A 21,097-nucleotide genomic window follows, 5' to 3' on the forward strand; every position below is an offset into this window, starting at 1 on the left:
TTCCCTGGTGCGAATGTGATGAGAATTTCTAAACAGCAAGGAGGAAAGACTGGGTTGGTCTGCTTGCTGGCACAAACGTTTGCAGCAGCTTCCCTGGTGGTCTAGTGGTTAGGATTCGGTGCTTTCACCGCCGTGGCCCGGGTTCGATTCCCGGTCAGGGAACATTTTATCTGTGGTGTTTCGAAATGCAATGCTGTTCCTCAACATGCTTGCAGCTCAACTCGCTGTTGTTGCCCCAATCATCAGCAGCGTGTCGTGATACCACAAAAACACTTATGTTTTAAAGTCTGCACTAAATGACAAGATCTCGCTCAACAAGTGGAACTCCAATTGCTGATAGACAACGTACATTTTGCCAATCATGGCTATCTTTAGTCTTGCAGGTACGTATTTGCGCCACATCACTCGAGCTTGTCATCAATCAATGCATTGCCACTGCGGAAATATTCAGCATTTTAAACTTCGCAAAGAGTGCAAGACTGGAATCAGGGAATGCCTGGACCATGGGCACTGATAACTTATCCTTGAGCATTCATTTGGACAGGGCCCCTTCTACAGTGCACACTGGCTCACTGCGTGTCAATGTTTAGCGTTTAAAGGCGATTTCCAAGATCTGAATTTCCCGGCAGAGAATTCATGGAGTTTTTGATGTAACCGAGATTCACCATCACTAACGTTAAATCTCTCCTTTTCAATATCATTATACATTACATGAACACATCCGGAGCTCCGAGATGTGTTTGGGACCCATTGCCCCGAAATGAGGACTGAGTGTGCGGGGCAATTCCTTCCGGGGTTTAAGTTTTCTTTCAAAAAGCTGTGAGAAAGTTTTGCTTCGTTTTCTGTCGTGCCGAAATAGTCCAGTTGGGAGAGCGTGAGACTGAAGATTTAAAGGTCACTGGTTCAATCCCGGGTTTCGGCAATATCTAGTGATTTTACGTTTCCTTCATTTTAAGGGGAGAAGCTGGTTTGAGATCGAGACAGTGGTTGAGGGCTGGGCTGTTCAGCGGTTGCGTGGTACTAATTTTCGACATGATTTTTTTTAGATTCAGCGCTCTGTTACGTTCTATTTATACTCTGCCCAGTTTTGTATATGGTACTGAAGTTTCATGTTCAGCCATGAACTCATTGAATGGCGGTGCAGGCTAGAAGAGCTGAATGGCCTGCTCCTGCACCTATTTTCTATGTTTCTAAGAGTGAACAATGTTTAAGCGATGCGATGTGTTCAATTCTTATGCAGTTACTCTATCACCCAGTGTGTTCCGGATACAAAATCATCTCAGGCTCTGCTTTCACGCAGCCCAAGGGCATTTTGTTGCCGGTTAAATCGGTCGTTTAGGGCGTGGTATTAATAAAGCAAAGAGCGCGGGCATGATCCCCGTATGAGCCAACCCAATTTTTCATGATTTTTATTCGGTTTTTAGTAACTTTTACAATCAAATCTTCATAACGAAACAAATCCACACGGAATCCCAAGGGATGGGAACGATTTGGAATAACAGCCATTGCTTCTTTGCCGACGGTGTGCAGAGCACAACTTTCTGTTGGTACGTGTTTCTTGCTTTGCGCATAACCGATGAACTGGAGAGCTGTTCCCGTCAATGGTTAAAAGCAGAACAGAAAGACAGAACGGTTCGGTCGCCAGGAGATGAGCAAAAGGCTGCATTTCAGGACAAAAGCACCAAATGAAATCTTCACACGGTACCGAGAGTGAAAATTCCCGGAAAATGGAGAGAATGAAATGGATTTCAGTGGATGCCTAGCCGCACTTAACGCTGTGATTGCGCGGACATGTCTTTGATGTCTCCACAAAAACTGCCATTTGCTGCGAACAGTTTTCCCTGGTGCGAATGTGATGAGAATTTCTAAACAGCAAGGAGGAAAGACTGGGTTGGTCTGCTTGTTGGCACAAACGTTTGCAGCAGCTTCCCTGGTGGTCTAGTGGTTAGGATTCGGCGCTTTCACCGCCGTGGCCCGGGTTCGATTCCCGGTCAGGGAACATTTTATCTGTGGTGTTTCGAAATGCAATGCTGTTCCTCAACATGCTTGCAGCTCAACTCGCTGTTGTTGCCCCAATCATCAGCAGCGTGTCGTGATACCACAAAAACACTTATGTTTTAAAGTCTGCACTAAATGACAAGATCTCGCTCAACAAGTGGAACTCCAATTGCTGATAGACAACGTATATTTTGCCAATCATGGCTATCTTTAGTCTTGCAGCTACGTATTTGCGCCACATCACTCGAGCTTGTCATCAATCAATGCATTGCCACTGCGGAAATATTCAGCATTTTAAACTTCGCAAAGAGTGCAAGACTGGAATCAGGGAATGCCTGGACCATGGGCACTGATAACTTATCCTTGAGCATTCATTTGGACAGGGCCCCTTCTACAGTGCACACTGGCTCACTGCGTGTCAATGTTTAGCGTTTAAAGGCGATTTCCAAGATCTGAATTTCCCGGCAGAGAATTCATGGAGTTTTTGATGTAACCGAGATTCACCATCACTAACGTTAAATCTCTCCTTTTCAATATCATTATACATTACATGAACACATCCGGAGCTCCGAGATGTGTTTGGGACCCATTGCCCCGAAATGAGGACTGAGTGTGCGGGGCAATTCCTTCCGGGGTTTAAGTTTTCTTTCAAAAAGGTGTGAGAAAGTTTTGCTTCGTTTTCTGTCGTGCCGAAATAGTCCAGTTGGGAGAGCGTGAGACTGAAGATTTAAAGGTCACTGGTTCAATCCCGGGTTTCGGCAATATCTGGTGATTTTACGTTTCCTTCATTTTCAGGGGAGAAGCTGGTTTGAGATCGAGACAGTGGTTGAGGGCTGGGCTGTTCAGCGGTTGCGTGGTACTAATTTTCGACATGATTTTTTTTAGATTCAGCGCTCTGTTACGTTCTATTTATACTCTGCCCAGTTTTGTATATGGTACTGAAGTTTCATGTTCAGCCATGAACTCATTGAATGGCGGTGCAGGCTAGAAGAGCTGAATGGCCTGCTCCTGCACCTATTTTCTATGTTTCTAAGAGTGAACAATGTTTAAGCGATGCGATGTGTTCAATTCTTATGCAGTTACTCTATCACCCAGTGTGTTCCGGATACAAAATCATCTCAGGCTCTGCTTTCACGCAGCCCAAGGGCATCTTGTTGCCGGTTAAATCGGTCGTTTAGGGCGTGGTATTAATAAAGCAAAGAGCGCGGGCATGATCCCCGTATGAGCCAACCCAATTTTTCATGATTTTTATTCGGTTTTTAGTAACTTTTACAATCAAATCTTCATAACGAAACAAATCCACACGGAATCCCAAGGGATGGGAACGATTTGGAATAACAGCCATTGCTTCTTTGCCGACGGTGTGCAGAGCACAACTTTCTGTTGATACGTGTTTCTTGCTTTGCGCTTAACCGATGAACTGGAGAGCTGTTCCCGTCAATGGTTAAAAGCAGAACAGAAAGACAGAACGGTTCGGTCGCCAGGAGATGAGCAAAAGGCTGCATTTCAGGACAAAAGCACCAAATGAAATCTTCACACGGTACCGAGAGTGAAAATTCCCGGAAAAAGGAGAGAATGAAATGGATTTCAGTGGATGCCTAGCCGCACTTAACGCTGTGATTGCGCGGACATGTCTTTGATGTTCTCCACAAAAACTGCCATTTGCTGCGAACAGTTTTCCCTGGTGCGAATGTGATGAGAATTTCTAAACAGCAAGGAGGAAAGACTGGGTTGGTCTGCTTGCTGGCACAAACGTTTGCAGCAGCTTCCCTGGTGGTCTAGTGGTTAGGATTCGGCGCTTTCACCGCCGTGGCCCGGGTTCGATTCCTGGTCAGGGAACATTTTATCTGTGGTGTTTCGAAATGCAATGCTGTTCCTCAACATGCTTGCAGTTCAACTCGCTGTTGTTGCCCCAATCATCAGCAGCGTGTCGTGATACCACAAAAACACTTATGTTTTAAAGTCTGCACTAAATGACAAGATCTCGCTCAACAAGTGGAACTCCAATTGCTGATAGACAACGTACATTTTGCCAATCATGGCTATCTTTAGTCTTGCAGGTACGTATTTGCGCCACATCACTCGAGCTTGTCATCAATCAATGCATTGCCACTGCGGAAATATTCAGCATTTTAAACTTCGCAAAGAGTGCAAGACTGGAATCAGGGAATGCCTGGACCATGGGCACTGATAACTTATCCTTGAGCATTCATTTGGACAGGGCCCCTTCTACAGTGCACACTGGCTCACTGCGTGTCAATGTTTAGCGTTTAAAGGCGATTTCCAAGATCTGAATTTCCCGGCAGAGAATTCATGGAGTTTTTGATGTAACCGAGATTCACCATCACTAACGTTAAATCTCTCCTTTTCAATAACATTATACATTACATGAACACATCCGGAGCTCCGAGATGTGTTTGGGACCCATTGCCCCGAAATGAGGACTGAGTGTGCGGGGCAATTCCTTCCGGGGTTTAAGTTTTCTTTCAAAAAGCTGTGAGAAAGTTTTGCATAGTTTTCTGTCGTGCCGAAATAGTCCAGTTGGGAGAGCGTGAGACTGAAGATTTAAAGGTCACTGGTTCAATCCCGGGTTTCGGCAATATCTGGTGATTTTACGTTTCCTTCATTTTAAGGGGAGAAGCTGGTTTGAGATCGAGACAGTGGTTGAGGGCTGGGCTGTTCAGCGGTTGCGTGGTACTAATTTTCGACATGATTTTTTTTAGATTCAGCGCTCTGTTACGTTCTATTTATACTCTGCCCAGTTTTGTATATGGTACTGAAGTTTCATGTTCAGCCATGAACTCATTGAATGGCGGTGCAGGCTAGAAGAGCTGAATGGCCTGCTCCTGCACCTATTTTCTATGTTTCTAAGAGTGAACAATGTTTAAGCGATGCGATGTGTTCAATTCTTATGCAGTTACTCTATCACCCAGTGTGTTCCGGATACAAAATCATCTCAGGCTCTGCTTTCACGCAGCCCAAGGGCATTTTGTTGCCGGTTAAATCGGTCGTTTAGGGCGTGGTATTAATAAAGCAAAGAGCGCGGGCATGATCCCCGTATGAGCCAACCCAATTTTTCATGATTTTTATTCGGTTTTTAGTAACTTTTACAATCAAATCTTCATAACGAAACAAATCCACACGGAATCCCAAGGGATGGGAACGATTTGGAATAACAGCCATTGCTTCTTTGCCGACGGTGTGCAGAGCACAACTTTCTGTTGATACGTGTTTCTTGCTTTGCGCATAACCGATGAACTGGAGAGCTGTTCCCGTCAATGGTTAAAAGCAGAACAGAAAGACAGAACGGTTCAGTCGCCAGGAGATGAGCAAAAGGCTGCATTTCAGGACAAAAGCACCAAATGAAATCTTCACACGGTACCGAGAGTGAAAATTCCCGGAAAAAGGAGAGAATGAAATGGATTTCAGTGGATGCCTAGCCGCACTTAACGCTGTGATTGCGCGGACATGTCTTTGATGTTCTCCACAAAAACTGCCATTTGCTGCGAACAGTTTTCCCTGGTGCGAATGTGATGAGAATTTCTAAACAGCAAGGAGGAAAGACTGGGTTGGTCTGCTTGCTGGCACAAACGTTTGCAGCAGCTTCCCTGGTGGTCTAGTGGTTAGGATTCGGCGCTTTCACCGCCGTGGCCCGGGTTCGATTCCCGGTCAGGGAACATTTTATCTGTGGTGTTTCGAAATGCAATGCTGTTCCTCAACATGCTTGCAGCTCAACTCGCTGTTGTTGCCCCAATCATCAGCAGCGTGTCGTGATACCACAAAAACACTTATGTTTTAAAGTCTGCACTAAATGACAAGATCTCGCTCAACAAGTGGAACTCCAATTGCTGATAGACAACGTACATTTTGCCAATCATGGCTATCTTTAGTCTTGCAGGTACGTATTTGCGCCACATCACTCGAGCTTGTCATCAATCAATGCATTGCCACTGCGGAAATATTCAGCATTTTAAACTTCGCAAAGAGTGCAAGACTGGAATCAGGGAATGCCTGGACCATGGGCACTGATAACTTATCCTTGAGCATTCATTTGGACAGGGCCCCTTCTACAGTGCACACTGGCTCACTGCGTGTCAATGTTTAGCGTTTAAAGGCGATTTCCAAGATCTGAATTTCCCGGCAGAGAATTCATGGAGTTTTTGATGTAACCGAGATTCACCATCACTAACGTTAAATCTCTCCTTTTCAATATCATTATACATTACATGAACACATCCGGAGCTCCGAGATGTGTTTGGGACCCATTGCCCCGAAATGAGGACTGAGTGTGCGGGGCAATTCCTTCCGGGGTTTAAGTTTTCTTTCAAAAAGCTGTGAGAAAGTTTTGCTTCGTTTTCTGTCGTGCCGAAATAGTCCAGTTGGGAGAGCGTGAGACTGAAGATTTAAAGGTCACTGGTTCAATCCCGGGTTTCGGCAATATCTAGTGATTTTACGTTTCCTTCATTTTAAGGGGAGAAGCTGGTTTGAGATCGAGACAGTGGTTGAGGGCTGGGCTGTTCAGCGGTTGCGTGGTACTAATTTTCGACATGATTTTTTTTAGATTCAGCGCTCTGTTACGTTCTATTTATACTCTGCCCAGTTTTGTATATGGTACTGAAGTTTCATGTTCAGCCATGAACTCATTGAATGGCGGTGCAGGCTAGAAGAGCTGAATGGCCTGCTCCTGCACCTATTTTCTATGTTTCTAAGAGTGAACAATGTTTAAGCGATGCGATGTGTTCAATTCTTATGCAGTTACTCTATCACCCAGTGTGTTCCGGATACAAAATCATCTCAGGCTCTGCTTTCACGCAGCCCAAGGGCATTTTGTTGCCGGTTAAATCGGTCGTTTAGGGCGTGGTATTAATAAAGCAAAGAGCGCGGGCATGATCCCCGTATGAGCCAACCCAATTTTTCATGATTTTTATTCGGTTTTTAGTAACTTTTACAATCAAATCTTCATAACGAAACAAATCCACACGGAATCCCAAGGGATGGGAACGATTTGGAATAACAGCCATTGCTTCTTTGCCGACGGTGTGCAGAGCACAACTTTCTGTTGGTACGTGTTTCTTGCTTTGCGCATAACCGATGAACTGGAGAGCTGTTCCCGTCAATGGTTAAAAGCAGAACAGAAAGACAGAACGGTTCGGTCGCCAGGAGATGAGCAAAAGGCTGCATTTCAGGACAAAAGCACCAAATGAAATCTTCACACGGTACCGAGAGTGAAAATTCCCGGAAAATGGAGAGAATGAAATGGATTTCAGTGGATGCCTAGCCGCACTTAACGCTGTGATTGCGCGGACATGTCTTTGATGTTCTCCACAAAAACTGCCATTTGCTGCGAACAGTTTTCCCTGGTGCGAATGTGATGAGAATTTCTAAACAGCAAGGAGGAAAGACTGGGTTGGTCTGCTTGTTGGCACAAACGTTTGCAGCAGCTTCCCTGGTGGTCTAGTGGTTAGGATTCGGCGCTTTCACCGCCGTGGCCCGGGTTCGATTCCCGGTCAGGGAACATTTTATCTGTGGTGTTTCGAAATGCAATGCTGTTCCTCAACATGCTTGCAGCTCAACTCGCTGTTGTTGCCCCAATCATCAGCAGCGTGTCGTGATACCACAAAAACACTTATGTTTTAAAGTCTGCACTAAATGACAAGATCTCGCTCAACAAGTGGAACTCCAATTGCTGATAGACAACGTATATTTTGCCAATCATGGCTATCTTTAGTCTTGCAGGTACGTATTTGCGCCACATCACTCGAGCTTGTCATCAATCAATGCATTGCCACTGCGGAAATATTCAGCATTTTAAACTTCGCAAAGAGTGCAAGACTGGAATCAGGGAATGCCTGGACCATGGGCACTGATAACTTATCCTTGAGCATTCATTTGGACAGGGCCCCTTCTACAGTGCACACTGGCTCACTGCGTGTCAATGTTTAGCGTTTAAAGGCGATTTCCAAGATCTGAATTTCCCGGCAGAGAATTCATGGAGTTTTTGATGTAACCGAGATTCACCATCACTAACGTTAAATCTCTCCTTTTCAATATCATTATACATTACATGAACACATCCGGAGCTCCGAGATGTGTTTGGGACCCATTGCCCCGAAATGAGGACTGAGTGTGCGGGGCAATTCCTTCCGGGGTTTAAGTTTTCTTTCAAAAAGGTGTGAGAAAGTTTTGCTTCGTTTTCTGTCGTGCCGAAATAGTCCAGTTGGGAGAGCGTGAGACTGAAGATTTAAAGGTCACTGGTTCAATCCCGGGTTTCGGCAATATCTGGTGATTTTACGTTTCCTTCATTTTCAGGGGAGAAGCTGGTTTGAGATCGAGACAGTGGTTGAGGGCTGGGCTGTTCAGCGGTTGCGTGGTACTAATTTTCGACATGATTTTTTTTAGATTCAGCGCTCTGTTACGTTCTATTTATACTCTGCCCAGTTTTGTATATGGTACTGAAGTTTCATGTTCAGCCATGAACTCATTGAATGGCGGTGCAGGCTAGAAGAGCTGAATGGCCTGCTCCTGCACCTATTTTCTATGTTTCTAAGAGTGAACAATGTTTAAGCGATGCGATGTGTTCAATTCTTATGCAGTTACTCTATCACCCAGTGTGTTCCGGATACAAAATCATCTCAGGCTCTGCTTTCACGCAGCCCAAGGGCATCTTGTTGCCGGTTAAATCGGTCGTTTAGGGCGTGGTATTAATAAAGCAAAGAGCGCGGGCATGATCCCCGTATGAGCCAACCCAATTTTTCATGATTTTTATTCGGTTTTTAGTAACTTTTACAATCAAATCTTCATAACGAAACAAATCCACACGGAATCCCAAGGGATGGGAACGATTTGGAATAACAGCCATTGCTTCTTTGCCGACGGTGTGCAGAGCACAACTTTCTGTTGATACGTGTTTCTTGCTTTGCGCATAACCGATGAACTGGAGAGCTGTTCCCGTCAATGGTTAAAAGCAGAACAGAAAGACAGAACGGTTCGGTCGCCAGGAGATGAGCAAAAGGCTGCATTTCAGGACAAAAGCACCAAATGAAATCTTCACACGGTACCGAGAGTGAAAATTCCCGGAAAAAGGAGAGAATGAAATGGATTTCAGTGGATGCCTAGCCGCACTTAACGCTGTGATTGCGCGGACATGTCTTTGATGTTCTCCACAAAAACTGCCATTTGCTGCGAACAGTTTTCCCTGGTGCGAATGTGATGAGAATTTCTAAACAGCAAGGAGGAAAGACTGGGTTGGTCTGCTTGCTGGCACAAACGTTTGCAGCAGCTTCCCTGGTGGTCTAGTGGTTAGGATTCGGCGCTTTCACCGCCGTGGCCCGGGTTCGATTCCTGGTCAGGGAACATTTTATCTGTGGTGTTTCGAAATGCAATGCTGTTCCTCAACATGCTTGCAGTTCAACTCGCTGTTGTTGCCCCAATCATCAGCAGCGTGTCGTGATACCACAAAAACACTTATGTTTTAAAGTCTGCACTAAATGACAAGATCTCGCTCAACAAGTGGAACTCCAATTGCTGATAGACAACGTATATTTTGCCAATCATGGCTATCTTTAGTCTTGCAGGTACGTATTTGCGCCACATCACTCGAGCTTGTCATCAATCAATGCATTGCCACTGCGGAAATATTCAGCATTTTAAACTTCGCAAAGAGTGCAAGACTGGAATCAGGGAATGCCTGGACCATGGGCACTGATAACTTATCCTTGAGCATTCATTTGGACAGGGCCCCTTCTACAGTGCACACTGGCTCACTGCGTGTCAATGTTTAGCGTTTAAAGGCGATTTCCAAGATCTGAATTTCCCGGCAGAGAATTCATGGAGTTTTTGATGTAACCGAGATTCACCATCACTAACGTTAAATCTCTCCTTTTCAATAACATTATACATTACATGAACACATCCGGAGCTCCGAGATGTGTTTGGGACCCATTGCCCCGAAATGAGGACTGAGTGTGCGGGGCAATTCCTTCCGGGGTTTAAGTTTTCTTTCAAAAAGCTGTGAGAAAGTTTTGCATAGTTTTCTGTCGTGCCGAAATAGTCCAGTTGGGAGAGCGTGAGACTGAAGATTTAAAGGTCACTGGTTCAATCCCGGGTTTCGGCAATATCTGGTGATTTTACGTTTCCTTCATTTTAAGGGGAGAAGCTGGTTTGAGATCGAGACAGTGGTTGAGGGCTGGGCTGTTCAGCGGTTGCGTGGTACTAATTTTCGACATGATTTTTTTTAGATTCAGCGCTCTGTTACGTTCTATTTATACTCTGCCCAGTTTTGTATATGGTACTGAAGTTTCATGTTCAGCCATGAACTCATTGAATGGCGGTGCAGGCTAGAAGAGCTGAATGGCCTGCTCCTGCACCTATTTTCTATGTTTCTAAGAGTGAACAATGTTTAAGCGATGCGATGTGTTCAATTCTTATGCAGTTACTCTATCACCCAGTGTGTTCCGGATACAAAATCATCTCAGGCTCTGCTTTCACGCAGCCCAAGGGCATTTTGTTGCCGGTTAAATCGGTCGTTTAGGGCGTGGTATTAATAAAGCAAAGAGCGCGGGCATGATCCCCGTATGAGCCAACCCAATTTTTCATGATTTTTATTCGGTTTTTAGTAACTTTTACAATCAAATCTTCATAACGAAACAAATCCACACGGAATCCCAAGGGATGGGAACGATTTGGAATAACAGCCATTGCTTCTTTGCCGACGGTGTGCAGAGCACAACTTTCTGTTGATACGTGTTTCTTGCTTTGCGCATAACCGATGAACTGGAGAGCTGTTCCCGTCAATGGTTAAAAGCAGAACAGAAAGACAGAACGGTTCAGTCGCCAGGAGATGAGCAAAAGGCTGCATTTCAGGACAAAAGCACCAAATGAAATCTTCACACGGTACCGAGAGTGAAAATTCCCGGAAAAAGGAGAGAATGAAATGGATTTCAGTGGATGCCTAGCCGCACTTAACGCTGTGATTGCGCGGACATGTCTTTGATGTTCTCCACAAAAACTGCCATTTGCTGCGAACAGTTTTCCCTGGTGCGAATGTGATGAGAATTTCTAAACAGCAAGGAGGAAAGACTGGGTTGGTCTGCTTGCTGGCACAAACGTTTGCAGCAGCTTCCCTGGTGGTCTAGTGGTTAGGATTCGGCGCTTTCACCGCCGTGGCCCGGGTTCGATTCCCGGTCAGGGAACATTTTATCTGTGGTGTTTCGAAATGCAATGCTGTTCCTCAACATGCTTGCAGCTCAACTCGCTGTTGTTGCCCCAATCATCAGCAGCGTGTCGTGATACCACAAAAACACTTATGTTTTAAAGTCTGCACTAAATGACAAGATCTCGCTCAACAAGTGGAACTCCAATTGCTGATAGACAACGTACATTTTGCCAATCATGGCTATCTTTAGTCTTGCAGGTACGTATTTGCGCCACATCACTCGAGCTTGTCATCAATCAATGCATTGCCACTGCGGAAATATTCAGCATTTTAAACTTCGCAAAGAGTGCAAGACTGGAATCAGGGAATGCCTGGACCATGGGCACTGATAACTTATCCTTGAGCATTCATTTGGACAGGGCCCCTTCTACAGTGCACACTGGCTCACTGCGTGTCAATGTTTAGCGTTTAAAGGCGATTTCCAAGATCTGAATTTCCCGGCAGAGAATTCATGGAGTTTTTGATGTAACCGAGATTCACCATCACTAACGTTAAATCTCTCCTTTTCAATATCATTATACATTACATGAACACATCCGGAGCTCCGAGATGTGTTTGGGACCCATTGCCCCGAAATGAGGACTGAGTGTGCGGGGCAATTCCTTCCGGGGTTTAAGTTTTCTTTCAAAAAGCTGTGAGAAAGTTTTGCTTCGTTTTCTGTCGTGCCGAAATAGTCCAGTTGGGAGAGCGTGAGACTGAAGATTTAAAGGTCACTGGTTCAATCCCGGGTTTCGGCAATATCTAGTGATTTTACGTTTCCTTCATTTTAAGGGGAGAAGCTGGTTTGAGATCGAGACAGTGGTTGAGGGCTGGGCTGTTCAGCGGTTGCGTGGTACTAATTTTCGACATGATTTTTTTTAGATTCAGCGCTCTGTTACGTTCTATTTATACTCTGCCCAGTTTTGTATATGGTACTGAAGTTTCATGTTCAGCCATGAACTCATTGAATGGCGGTGCAGGCTAGAAGAGCTGAATGGCCTGCTCCTGCACCTATTTTCTATGTTTCTAAGAGTGAACAATGTTTAAGCGATGCGATGTGTTCAATTCTTATGCAGTTACTCTATCACCCAGTGTGTTCCGGATACAAAATCATCTCAGGCTCTGCTTTCACGCAGCCCAAGGGCATTTTGTTGCCGGTTAAATCGGTCGTTTAGGGCGTGGTATTAATAAAGCAAAGAGCGCGGGCATGATCCCCGTATGAGCCAACCCAATTTTTCATGATTTTTATTCGGTTTTTAGTAACTTTTACAATCAAATCTTCATAACGAAACAAATCCACACGGAATCCCAAGGGATGGGAACGATTTGGAATAACAGCCATTGCTTCTTTGCCGACGGTGTGCAGAGCACAACTTTCTGTTGGTACGTGTTTCTTGCTTTGCGCATAACCGATGAACTGGAGAGCTGTTCCCGTCAATGGTTAAAAGCAGAACAGAAAGACAGAACGGTTCGGTCGCCAGGAGATGAGCAAAAGGCTGCATTTCAGGACAAAAGCACCAAATGAAATCTTCACACGGTACCGAGAGTGAAAATTCCCGGAAAATGGAGAGAATGAAATGGATTTCAGTGGATGCCTAGCCGCACTTAACGCTGTGATTGCGCGGACATGTCTTTGATGTTCTCCACAAAAACTGCCATTTGCTGCGAACAGTTTTCCCTGGTGCGAATGTGATGAGAATTTCTAAACAGCAAGGAGGAAAGACTGGGTTGGTCTGCTTGTTGGCACAAACGTTTGCAGCAGCTTCCCTGGTGGTCTAGTGGTTAGGATTCGGCGCTTTCACCGCCGTGGCCCAGGTTCGATTCCCGGTCAGGGAACATTTTATCTGTGGTGTTTCGAAATGCAATGCTGTTCCTCAACATGCTTGCAGCTCAACTCGCTGTTGTTGCCCCAATCATCAGCAGCGTGTCGTGATACCACAAAAACACTTATGTTTTAAAGTCTGCACTAAATGACAAGATCTCGCTCAACAAGTGGAACTCCAATTGCTGATAGACAACGTATATTTTGCCAATCATAGCTATCTTTAGTCTTGCAGGTACGTATTTGCGCCACATCACTCGAGCTTGTCATCAATCAATGCATTGCCACTGCGGAAATATTCAGCATTTTAAACTTCGCAAAGAGTGCAAGACTGGAATCAGGGAATGCCTGGACCATGGGCACTGATAACTTATCCTTGAGCATTCATTTGGACAGGGCCCCTTCTACAGTGCACACTGGCTCACTGCGTGTCAATGTTTAGCGTTTAAAGGCGATTTCCAAGATCTGAATTTCCCGACAGAGAATTCATGGAGTTTTTGATGTAACCGAGATTCACCATCTCTCCTTTTCAATATCATTATACATTACATGAACACATCCGGAGCTCCGAGATGTGTTTGGGACCCATTGCCCCGAAATGAGGACTGAGTGTGCGGGGCAATTCCTTCCGGGGTTTAAGTTTTCTTTCAAAAAGCTGTGAGAAAGTTTTGCTTCGTTTTCTGTCGTGCCGAAATAGTCCAGTTGGTAGAGCGTGAGACTGAAGATTTAAAGGTCACTGGTTCAATCCCGGGTTTCGGCAATATCTGGTGATTTTACGTTTCCTTCATTTTAAGGGGAGAAGCTGGTTTGAGATCGAGACAGTGGTTGAGGGCTGGCTGTTCAGCGGTTGCGTGGTACTAATTTTCGACATGATTTTTTTTAGATTCAGCGCTCTGTTACGTTCTATTTATACTCTGCCCAGTTTTGTATATGGTACTGAAGTTTCATGTTCAGCCATGAACTCATTGAATGGCGGTGCAGGCTAGAAGAGCTGAATGGCCTGCTCCTGCACCTATTTTCTATGTTTCTAAGAGTGAACAATGTTTAAGCGATGTGATGTGTTCAATTCTTGTGCAGTTACTCTATCACCCAGTGTGTTCCGGATACAAAACCATCTCAGGCTCTGCTTTCACGCAGCCCAAGGGCATTTTGTTGCCGGTTAAATCGGTCGTTTAGGGCGTGGTATTTATAAAGCAAAGAGCGCGGGCATGATCCCCGTATGAGCCAACCCAATTTTTCATGATTTTTATTCGGTTTTTAGTAACTTTTACAATCAAATCTTCATAACGAAACAAATCCACACGGAATCCCAAGGGATGGGAACGATTTGGAATAACAGCCATTGCTTCTTTGCCGACGGTGTGCAGAGCACAACTTTCTGTTGGTACGTGTTTCTTGCTTTGCGCATAACCGATGAACTGGAGAGCTGTTCCCGTCAATGGTTAAAAGCAGAACAGAAAGACAGAACGGTTCTGTCGCCAGGAGATGAGCAAAAGGCTGCATTTCAGGACAAAAGCACCAAATGAAATCTTCACACGGTACCTAGAGTGAAAATTCCCGGAAAAAGGAGAGAATGAAATGGATTTCAGTGGATGCCTAGCCGCACTTAACGCTGTGATTGCGCGGACATGTCTTTGATGTTCTCCACAAAAACTGCCATTTGCTGCGAACAGTTTTCCCTGGCGCGAATGTGATGAGAATTTCTAAACAGCAAGGAGGAAAGACTGGGTTGGTCTGCTTGCTGGCACAAACGTTTGCAGCAGCTTCCCTGGTGGTCTAGTGGTTAGGATTCGGCGCTTTCACCGCCGCGGCCCGGGTTCGATTCTCGGTCAGGGAACATTGTATCTGCGGTGTTTCGAAATGCAATGCTGTTCCTCAACATGCTTGCAGCTCAACTTGCTGTTGTTGCCCCAATCATCAGCAGCGTGTCGTGATACCACAAAAACACTTATGTTTTAAAGTCTGCACTAAATGACAAGACCTCGCTCAACAAGTGGAACTCCAATTGCTGATAGACAACTTACATTTTGCCAATCATGGCTATCTTTAGTCTTGCAGGTACGTATTTGCGCCACATCACTCGAGCTTGTCATCAATCAATGCATTGCCACTGCGGAAATATTCAGCATTTTAAACTTCCCAAAGAGTGCAAGACTGGAATCAGGGAATGCCTGGACCATGGGCACTGATAACTTATCCTTGAGCATTCATTTGGACAGGGCCCCTTCTACAGTGCACACTGGCTCACTGCGTGTCAATGTTTAGCGTTTAAAGGCGATTTCCAAGATCTGAATTTCCCGGCAGAGAATTCATGGAGTTTTTGATGTAACCGAGATTCACCATCACTAACGTTAAATCTCTCCTTTTCAATATCATTATACATTACATGAACACATCCGGAGCTCCGAGATGTGTTTGGGACCCATTGCCCTGAAATGAGGACTGAGTGTGCGGGGCAATTCCTTCCGGGGTTTAAGTTTTCTTTCAAAAAGGTGTGAGAAAGTTTTGCTTCGTTTTCTGTCGTGCCGAAATAGTCCAGTTGGGAGAGCGTGAGACTGAAGATTTAAAGGTCACTGGTTCAATCCCGGGTTTCGGCAATATCTGGTGATTTTACGTTTCCTAAATTTTAAGGGGAGAAGCTGGTTTGAGATCGAGACAGTGGTTGAGGGCTGGGCTGTTCAGCGGTTGCGTGGTACTAATTTTCGACATGATTTTTTTTAGATTCAGCGCTCTGTTATGTTCTATTTATACTCTGCCCAGTTTTGTATATGGTACTGAAGTTTCATGTCCAGCCATGAACTCATTGAATGGCGGTGCAGGCTAGAAGAGCTGAATGGCCTGCTCCTGCACCTATTTTCTATGTTTCTAAGAGTGAACAATGTTTCAGCGATGCGATGTGTTCAATTCTTATGCAGTTACTCTATCACCCAGTGTGTTCCGGATACAAAATCATCTCAGGCTCTGCTTTCACGCAGCCCAAGGGCATTTTGTTGCCGGTTAAATCGGTCGTTTAGGGCGTGCTATTAATAAAGCAAAGAGCGCGGGCATGATCCCCGTATGAGCCAACCCAATTTTTCATGATTTTTATTCGGTTTTTAGTAACTTTTACAATCAAATCTTCATAACGAAACAAATCCACACGGAATCCCAAGGGATGGGAACGATTTGGAATAACAGCCATTGCTTCTTTGCCGACGGTGTGCAGAGCACAACTTTCTGTTGATACGTGTTTCTTGCTTTGCGCATAACCGATGAACTGGAGAGCTGTTCCCGTCAATGGTTAAAAGCAGAACAGAAAGACAGAACGGTTCTGTCGCCAGGAGATGAGCAAAAGGCTGCATTTCAGGACAAAAGCACCAAATGAAATCTTCACACGGTACCGAGAGTGAAAATTCCCGGAAAAAGGCGAGAATGAAATGGATTTCAGTGGATGCCTAGCCGCACTTAACGCTGTGATTGCGCGGACATGTCTTTGATGTTCTCCACAAAAACTGCCATTTGCTGCGAACAGTTTTCCCTGGCGCGAATGTGATGAGAATTTCTAAACAGCAAGGAGGAAAGACTGGGTTGGTCTGCTTGCTGGCACAAACGTTTGCAGCAGCTTCCCTGGTGGTCTAGTGGTTAGGATTCGGCGCTTTCACCGCCGTGGCCCGGGTTCGATTCCCGGTAAGGGAACATTGTATCTGTGGTGTTTCGAAATGCAATGCTGTTCCTCAACATACTTGCAGCTCAACTCGCTGTTGTTGCCCCAATCATCAGCAGCGTGTCGTGATACCACAAAAACACTTATGTTTTAAAGTCTGCACTAAATGACAAGATCTCGCTCAACAAGTGGAACTCCAATTGCTGATAGACAACGTACATTTTGCCAATCATGGCTATCTTTAGTCTTGCAGGTACGTATTTGCGCCACATCACTCGAGCTTGTCATCAATCAATGCATTGCCACTGCGGAAATATTCAGCATTTTAAACTTCGCAAAGAGTGCAAGACTGGAATCAGGGAATGCCTGGACCATGGGCACTGATAACTTATCCTTGAGCATTCATTTGGACAGTGCCCCTTCTACAGTGCACACTGGCTCACTGCGTGTCAATGTTTAGCGTTTAAACGCGATTTCCAAGATCTGAATTTCCCGGCAGAGAATTCATGGAGTTTTTGATGTAACCGAGATTCACCATCACTAACGTTAAATCTCTCCTTTTCAATATCATTATACATTACATGAACACATCCGGAGCTCCGAGATGTGTTTGGGACCCATTGCCCCGAAATGAGGACTGAGTGTGCGGGGCAATTCCTTCCGGGGTTTAAGTTTTCTTTCAAAAAGCTGTGAGAAAGTTTTGCGTCGTTTTCTGTCGTGCCGAAATAGTCCAGTTGGTAGAGCGTGAGACTGAAGATTTAAAGGTCACTGGTTCAATCCCGGGTTTCGGCAATATCTGGTGATTTTACGTTTCCTTCATTTTAAGGGGAGAAGCTGGTTTGAGATCGAGACAGTGGTTGAGGGCTGGCTGTTCAGCGGTTGCGTGGTACTAATTTTCGACATGATTTTTTTTAGATTCAGCGCTCTGTTACGTTCTATTTATACTCTGCCCAGTTTTGTATATGGTACTGAAGTTTCATGTTCAGCCATGAACTCATTGAATGGCGGTGCAGGCTAGAAGAGCTGAATGGCCTGCTCCTGCACCTATTTTCTATGTTTCTAAGAGTGAACAATGTTTAAGCGATGCGATGTGTTCAATTCTTGTGCAGTTACTCTATCACCCAGTGTGTTCCGGATACAAAATCATCTCAGGCTCTGCTTTCACGCAGCCCAAGGGCATTTTGTTGCCGGTTAAATCGGTCGTTTAGGGCGTGGTATTTATAAAGCAAAGAGCGCGGGCATGATCCCCGTATGAGCCAACCCAATTTTTCATGATTTTTATTCGGTTTTTAGTAACTTTTACAATCAAATCTTCATAACGAAACAAATCCACACGGAATCCCAAGGGATGGGAACGATTTGGAATAACAGCCATTGCTTCTTTGCCGACGGTGTGCAGAGCACAACTTTCTGTTGGTACGTGTTTCTTGCTTTGCGCATAACCGATGAACTGGAGAGCTGTTCCCGTCAATGGTTAAAAGCAGAACAGAAAGACACAACGGTTCTGTCGCCAGGAGATGAGCAAAAGGCTGCATTTCAGGACAAAAGCACCAAATGAAATCTTCACACGGTACCTAGAGTGAAAATTCCCGGAAAAAGGAGAGAATGAAATGGATTTCAGTGGATGCCTAGCCGCACTTAACGCTGTGATTGCGCGGACATGTCTTTGATGTTCTCCACAAAAACTGCCATTTGCTGCGAACAGTTTTCCCTGGCGCGAATGTGATGAGAATTTCTAAACAGCAAGGAGGAAAGACTGGGTTGGTCTGCTTGCTGGCACAAACGTTTGCAGCAGCTTCCCTGGTGGTCTAGTGGTTAGGATTCGGCGCTTTCACCGCCGCGGCCCGGGTTCGATTCTCGGTCAGGGAACATTGTATCTGCGGTGTTTCGAAATGCAATGCTGTTCCTCAACATGCTTGCAGCTCAACTTGCTGTTGTTGCCCCAATCATCAGCAGCGTGTCGTGATACCACAAAAACACTTATGTTTTAAAGTCTGCACTAAATGACAAGACCTCGCTCAACAAGTGGAACTCCAATTGCTGATAGACAACGTACATTTTGCCAATCATGGCTATCTTTAGTCTTGCAGGTACGTAATTGCGCCACATCACTCGAGCTTGTCATCAATCAATGCATTGCCACTGCGGAAATATTCAGCATTTTAAACTTCGCAAAGAGTGCAAGACTGGAATCAGGGAATGCCTGGACCATGGGCACTGATAACTTATCCTTGAGCATTCATTTGGACAGGGCCCCTTCTACAGTGCACACTGGCTCACTGCGTGTCAATGTTTAGCGTTTAAAGGCGATTTCCAAGATCTGAATTTCCCGGCAGAGAATTCATGGAGTTTTTGATGTAACCGAGATTCACCATCACTAACGTTAAATCTCTCCTTTTCAATATCATTATACATTACATGAACACATCCGGAGCTCCGAGATGTGTTTGGGACCCATTGCCCTGAAATGAGGACTGAGTGTGCGGGGCAATTCCTTCCGGGGTTTAAGTTTTCTTTCAAAAAGGTGTGAGAAAGTTTTGCTTCGTTTTCTGTCGTGCCGAAATAGTCCAGTTGGGAGAGCGTGAGACTGAAGATTTAAAGGTCACTGGTTCAATCCCGGGTTTCGGCAATATCTGGTGATTTTACGTTTCCTTCATTTTAAGGGGAGAAGCTGGTTTGAGATCGAGACAGTGGTTGAGGGCTGGGCTGTTCAGCGGTTGCGTGGTACTAATTTTCGACATGATTTTTTTTAGATTCAGCGCTCTGTTACGTTCTATTTATACTCTGCCCAGTTTTGTATATGGTACTGAAGTTTCATGTTCAGCCATGAACTCATTGAATGGCGGTGCAGGCTAGAAGAGCTGAATGGCCTGCTCCTGCACCTATTTTCTATGTTTCTAAGAGTGAACAATGTTTCAGCGATGCGATGTGTTCAATTCTTATGCAGTTACTCTATCACCCAGTGTGTTCCGGATACAAAATCATCTCAGGCTCTGCTTTCACGCAGCCCAAGGGCATTTTGTTGCCGGTTAAATCGGTCGTTTAGGGCGTGCTATTAATAAAGCAAAGAGCGCGGGCATGATCCCCGTATGAGCCAACCCAATTTTTCATGATTTTTATTCGGTGTTTAGTAACTTTTACAATCAAATCTTCATAACGAAACAAATCCACACGGAATCCCAAGGGATGGGAACGATTTGGAATAACAGCCATTGCTTCTTTGCCGACGGTGTGCAGAGCACAACTTTCTGTTGATACGTGTTTCTTGCTTTGCGCATAACCGATGAACTGGAGAGCTGTTCCCGTCAATGGTTAAAAGCAGAACAGAAAGACAGAACGGTTCTGTCGCCAGGAGATGAGCAAAAGGCTGCATTTCAGGACAAAAGCACCAAATGAAATCTTCACACGGTACCGAGAGTGAAAATTCCCGGAAAAAGGAGAGAATGAAATGGATTTCAGTGGATGCCTAGCCGCACTTAACGCTGTGATTGCGCGGACATGTCTTTGATGTTCTCCACAAAAACTGCCATTTGCTGCGAACAGTTTTCCCTGGCGCGAATGTGATGAGAATTTCTAAACAGCAAGGAGGAAAGACTGGGTTGGTCTGCTTGCTGGCACAAACGTTTGCAGCAGCTTCCCTGGTGGTCTAGTGGTTAGGATTCGGCGCTTTCACCGCCGTGGCCCGGGTTCGATTCCCGGTCAGGGAACATTGTATCTGTGGTGTTTCGAAATGCAATGCTGTTCCTCAACATGCTTGCAGCTCAACTCGCTGTTGTTGCCCCAATCATCAGCAGCGTGTCGTGATACCACAAAAACACTTATGTTTTAAAGTCTGCACTAAATGACAAGACCTCGCTCAACAAGTGGAACTCCAATTGCTGATAGACAACGTACATTTTGCCAATCATGGCTATCTTTAGTCTTGCAGGTACGTAATTGCGCCACATCACTCGAGCTTGTCATCAATCAATGCATTGCCACTGCGGAAATATTCAGCATTTTAAACTTCGCAAAGAGTGCAAGACTGGAATCAGGGAATGCCTGGACCATGGGCACTGATAACTTATCCTTGAGCATTCATTTGGACAGGGCCCCTTCTACAGTGCACACTGGCTCACTGCGTGTCAATGTTTAGCGTTTAAAGGCGATTTCCAAGATCTGAATTTCCCGGCAGAGAATTCATGGAGTTTTTGATGTAACCGAGATTCACCATCACTAACGTTAAACCTCTCCTTTTCAATATCATTATACATTACATGAACACATCCGGAGCTCCGAGATGTGTTTGGGACCCATTGCCCTGAAATGAGGACTGAGTGTGCGGGGCAATTCCTTCCGGGGTTTAAGTTTTCTTTCAAAAAGGTGTGAGAAAGTTTTGCTTCGTTTTCTGTCGTGCCGAAATAGTCCAGTTGGGAGAGCGTGAGACTGAAGATTTAAAGGT

At 45.1% G+C, this 21,097-nt stretch overlaps 14 non-coding genes across 14 annotated transcripts; all 14 read left to right on the forward strand.

The window, feature by feature from the left end:
* The first annotated feature begins 90 nt into the window (after nt 1-90).
* Nucleotides 91-162, forward strand: trnae-uuc (transfer RNA glutamic acid (anticodon UUC)). Its single transcript has one exon. It is a non-coding gene; the product is annotated as a tRNA-Glu (tRNA).
* Nucleotides 163-1,927: 1,765 nt separating this feature from the next.
* Nucleotides 1,928-1,999, forward strand: trnae-uuc (transfer RNA glutamic acid (anticodon UUC)). Its single transcript has one exon. It is a non-coding gene; the product is annotated as a tRNA-Glu (tRNA).
* Nucleotides 2,000-3,765: 1,766 nt separating this feature from the next.
* Nucleotides 3,766-3,837, forward strand: trnae-uuc (transfer RNA glutamic acid (anticodon UUC)). Its single transcript has one exon. It is a non-coding gene; the product is annotated as a tRNA-Glu (tRNA).
* Nucleotides 3,838-5,603: 1,766 nt separating this feature from the next.
* Nucleotides 5,604-5,675, forward strand: trnae-uuc (transfer RNA glutamic acid (anticodon UUC)). Its single transcript has one exon. It is a non-coding gene; the product is annotated as a tRNA-Glu (tRNA).
* A 1,766-nt stretch (nt 5,676-7,441) lies between these two features.
* trnae-uuc (transfer RNA glutamic acid (anticodon UUC)) lies at nt 7,442-7,513 on the forward strand. The gene has a single exon. It is a non-coding gene; the product is annotated as a tRNA-Glu (tRNA).
* Nucleotides 7,514-9,279: 1,766 nt separating this feature from the next.
* trnae-uuc (transfer RNA glutamic acid (anticodon UUC)) lies at nt 9,280-9,351 on the forward strand. The gene has a single exon. It is a non-coding gene; the product is annotated as a tRNA-Glu (tRNA).
* A 1,766-nt stretch (nt 9,352-11,117) lies between these two features.
* trnae-uuc (transfer RNA glutamic acid (anticodon UUC)) lies at nt 11,118-11,189 on the forward strand. Its single transcript has one exon. It is a non-coding gene; the product is annotated as a tRNA-Glu (tRNA).
* A 1,766-nt stretch (nt 11,190-12,955) lies between these two features.
* trnae-uuc (transfer RNA glutamic acid (anticodon UUC)) lies at nt 12,956-13,027 on the forward strand. Its single transcript has one exon. It is a non-coding gene; the product is annotated as a tRNA-Glu (tRNA).
* A 673-nt stretch (nt 13,028-13,700) lies between these two features.
* trnaf-gaa (transfer RNA phenylalanine (anticodon GAA)) lies at nt 13,701-13,773 on the forward strand. Its single transcript has one exon. It is a non-coding gene; the product is annotated as a tRNA-Phe (tRNA).
* Nucleotides 13,774-14,778: 1,005 nt separating this feature from the next.
* Nucleotides 14,779-14,850, forward strand: trnae-uuc (transfer RNA glutamic acid (anticodon UUC)). The gene has a single exon. It is a non-coding gene; the product is annotated as a tRNA-Glu (tRNA).
* A 1,766-nt stretch (nt 14,851-16,616) lies between these two features.
* Nucleotides 16,617-16,688, forward strand: trnae-uuc (transfer RNA glutamic acid (anticodon UUC)). Its single transcript has one exon. It is a non-coding gene; the product is annotated as a tRNA-Glu (tRNA).
* Nucleotides 16,689-17,375: 687 nt separating this feature from the next.
* trnaf-gaa (transfer RNA phenylalanine (anticodon GAA)) lies at nt 17,376-17,448 on the forward strand. The gene has a single exon. It is a non-coding gene; the product is annotated as a tRNA-Phe (tRNA).
* Nucleotides 17,449-18,453: 1,005 nt separating this feature from the next.
* trnae-uuc (transfer RNA glutamic acid (anticodon UUC)) lies at nt 18,454-18,525 on the forward strand. The gene has a single exon. It is a non-coding gene; the product is annotated as a tRNA-Glu (tRNA).
* Nucleotides 18,526-20,291: 1,766 nt separating this feature from the next.
* Nucleotides 20,292-20,363, forward strand: trnae-uuc (transfer RNA glutamic acid (anticodon UUC)). The gene has a single exon. It is a non-coding gene; the product is annotated as a tRNA-Glu (tRNA).
* Nucleotides 20,364-21,097: the final 734 nt, after the last annotated feature.

Source organism: Pristiophorus japonicus, unplaced genomic scaffold (assembly GCF_044704955.1).
Source record: "Pristiophorus japonicus isolate sPriJap1 unplaced genomic scaffold, sPriJap1.hap1 HAP1_SCAFFOLD_282, whole genome shotgun sequence".
Lineage (NCBI taxonomy): Eukaryota > Metazoa > Chordata > Chondrichthyes > Pristiophoridae > Pristiophorus > Pristiophorus japonicus.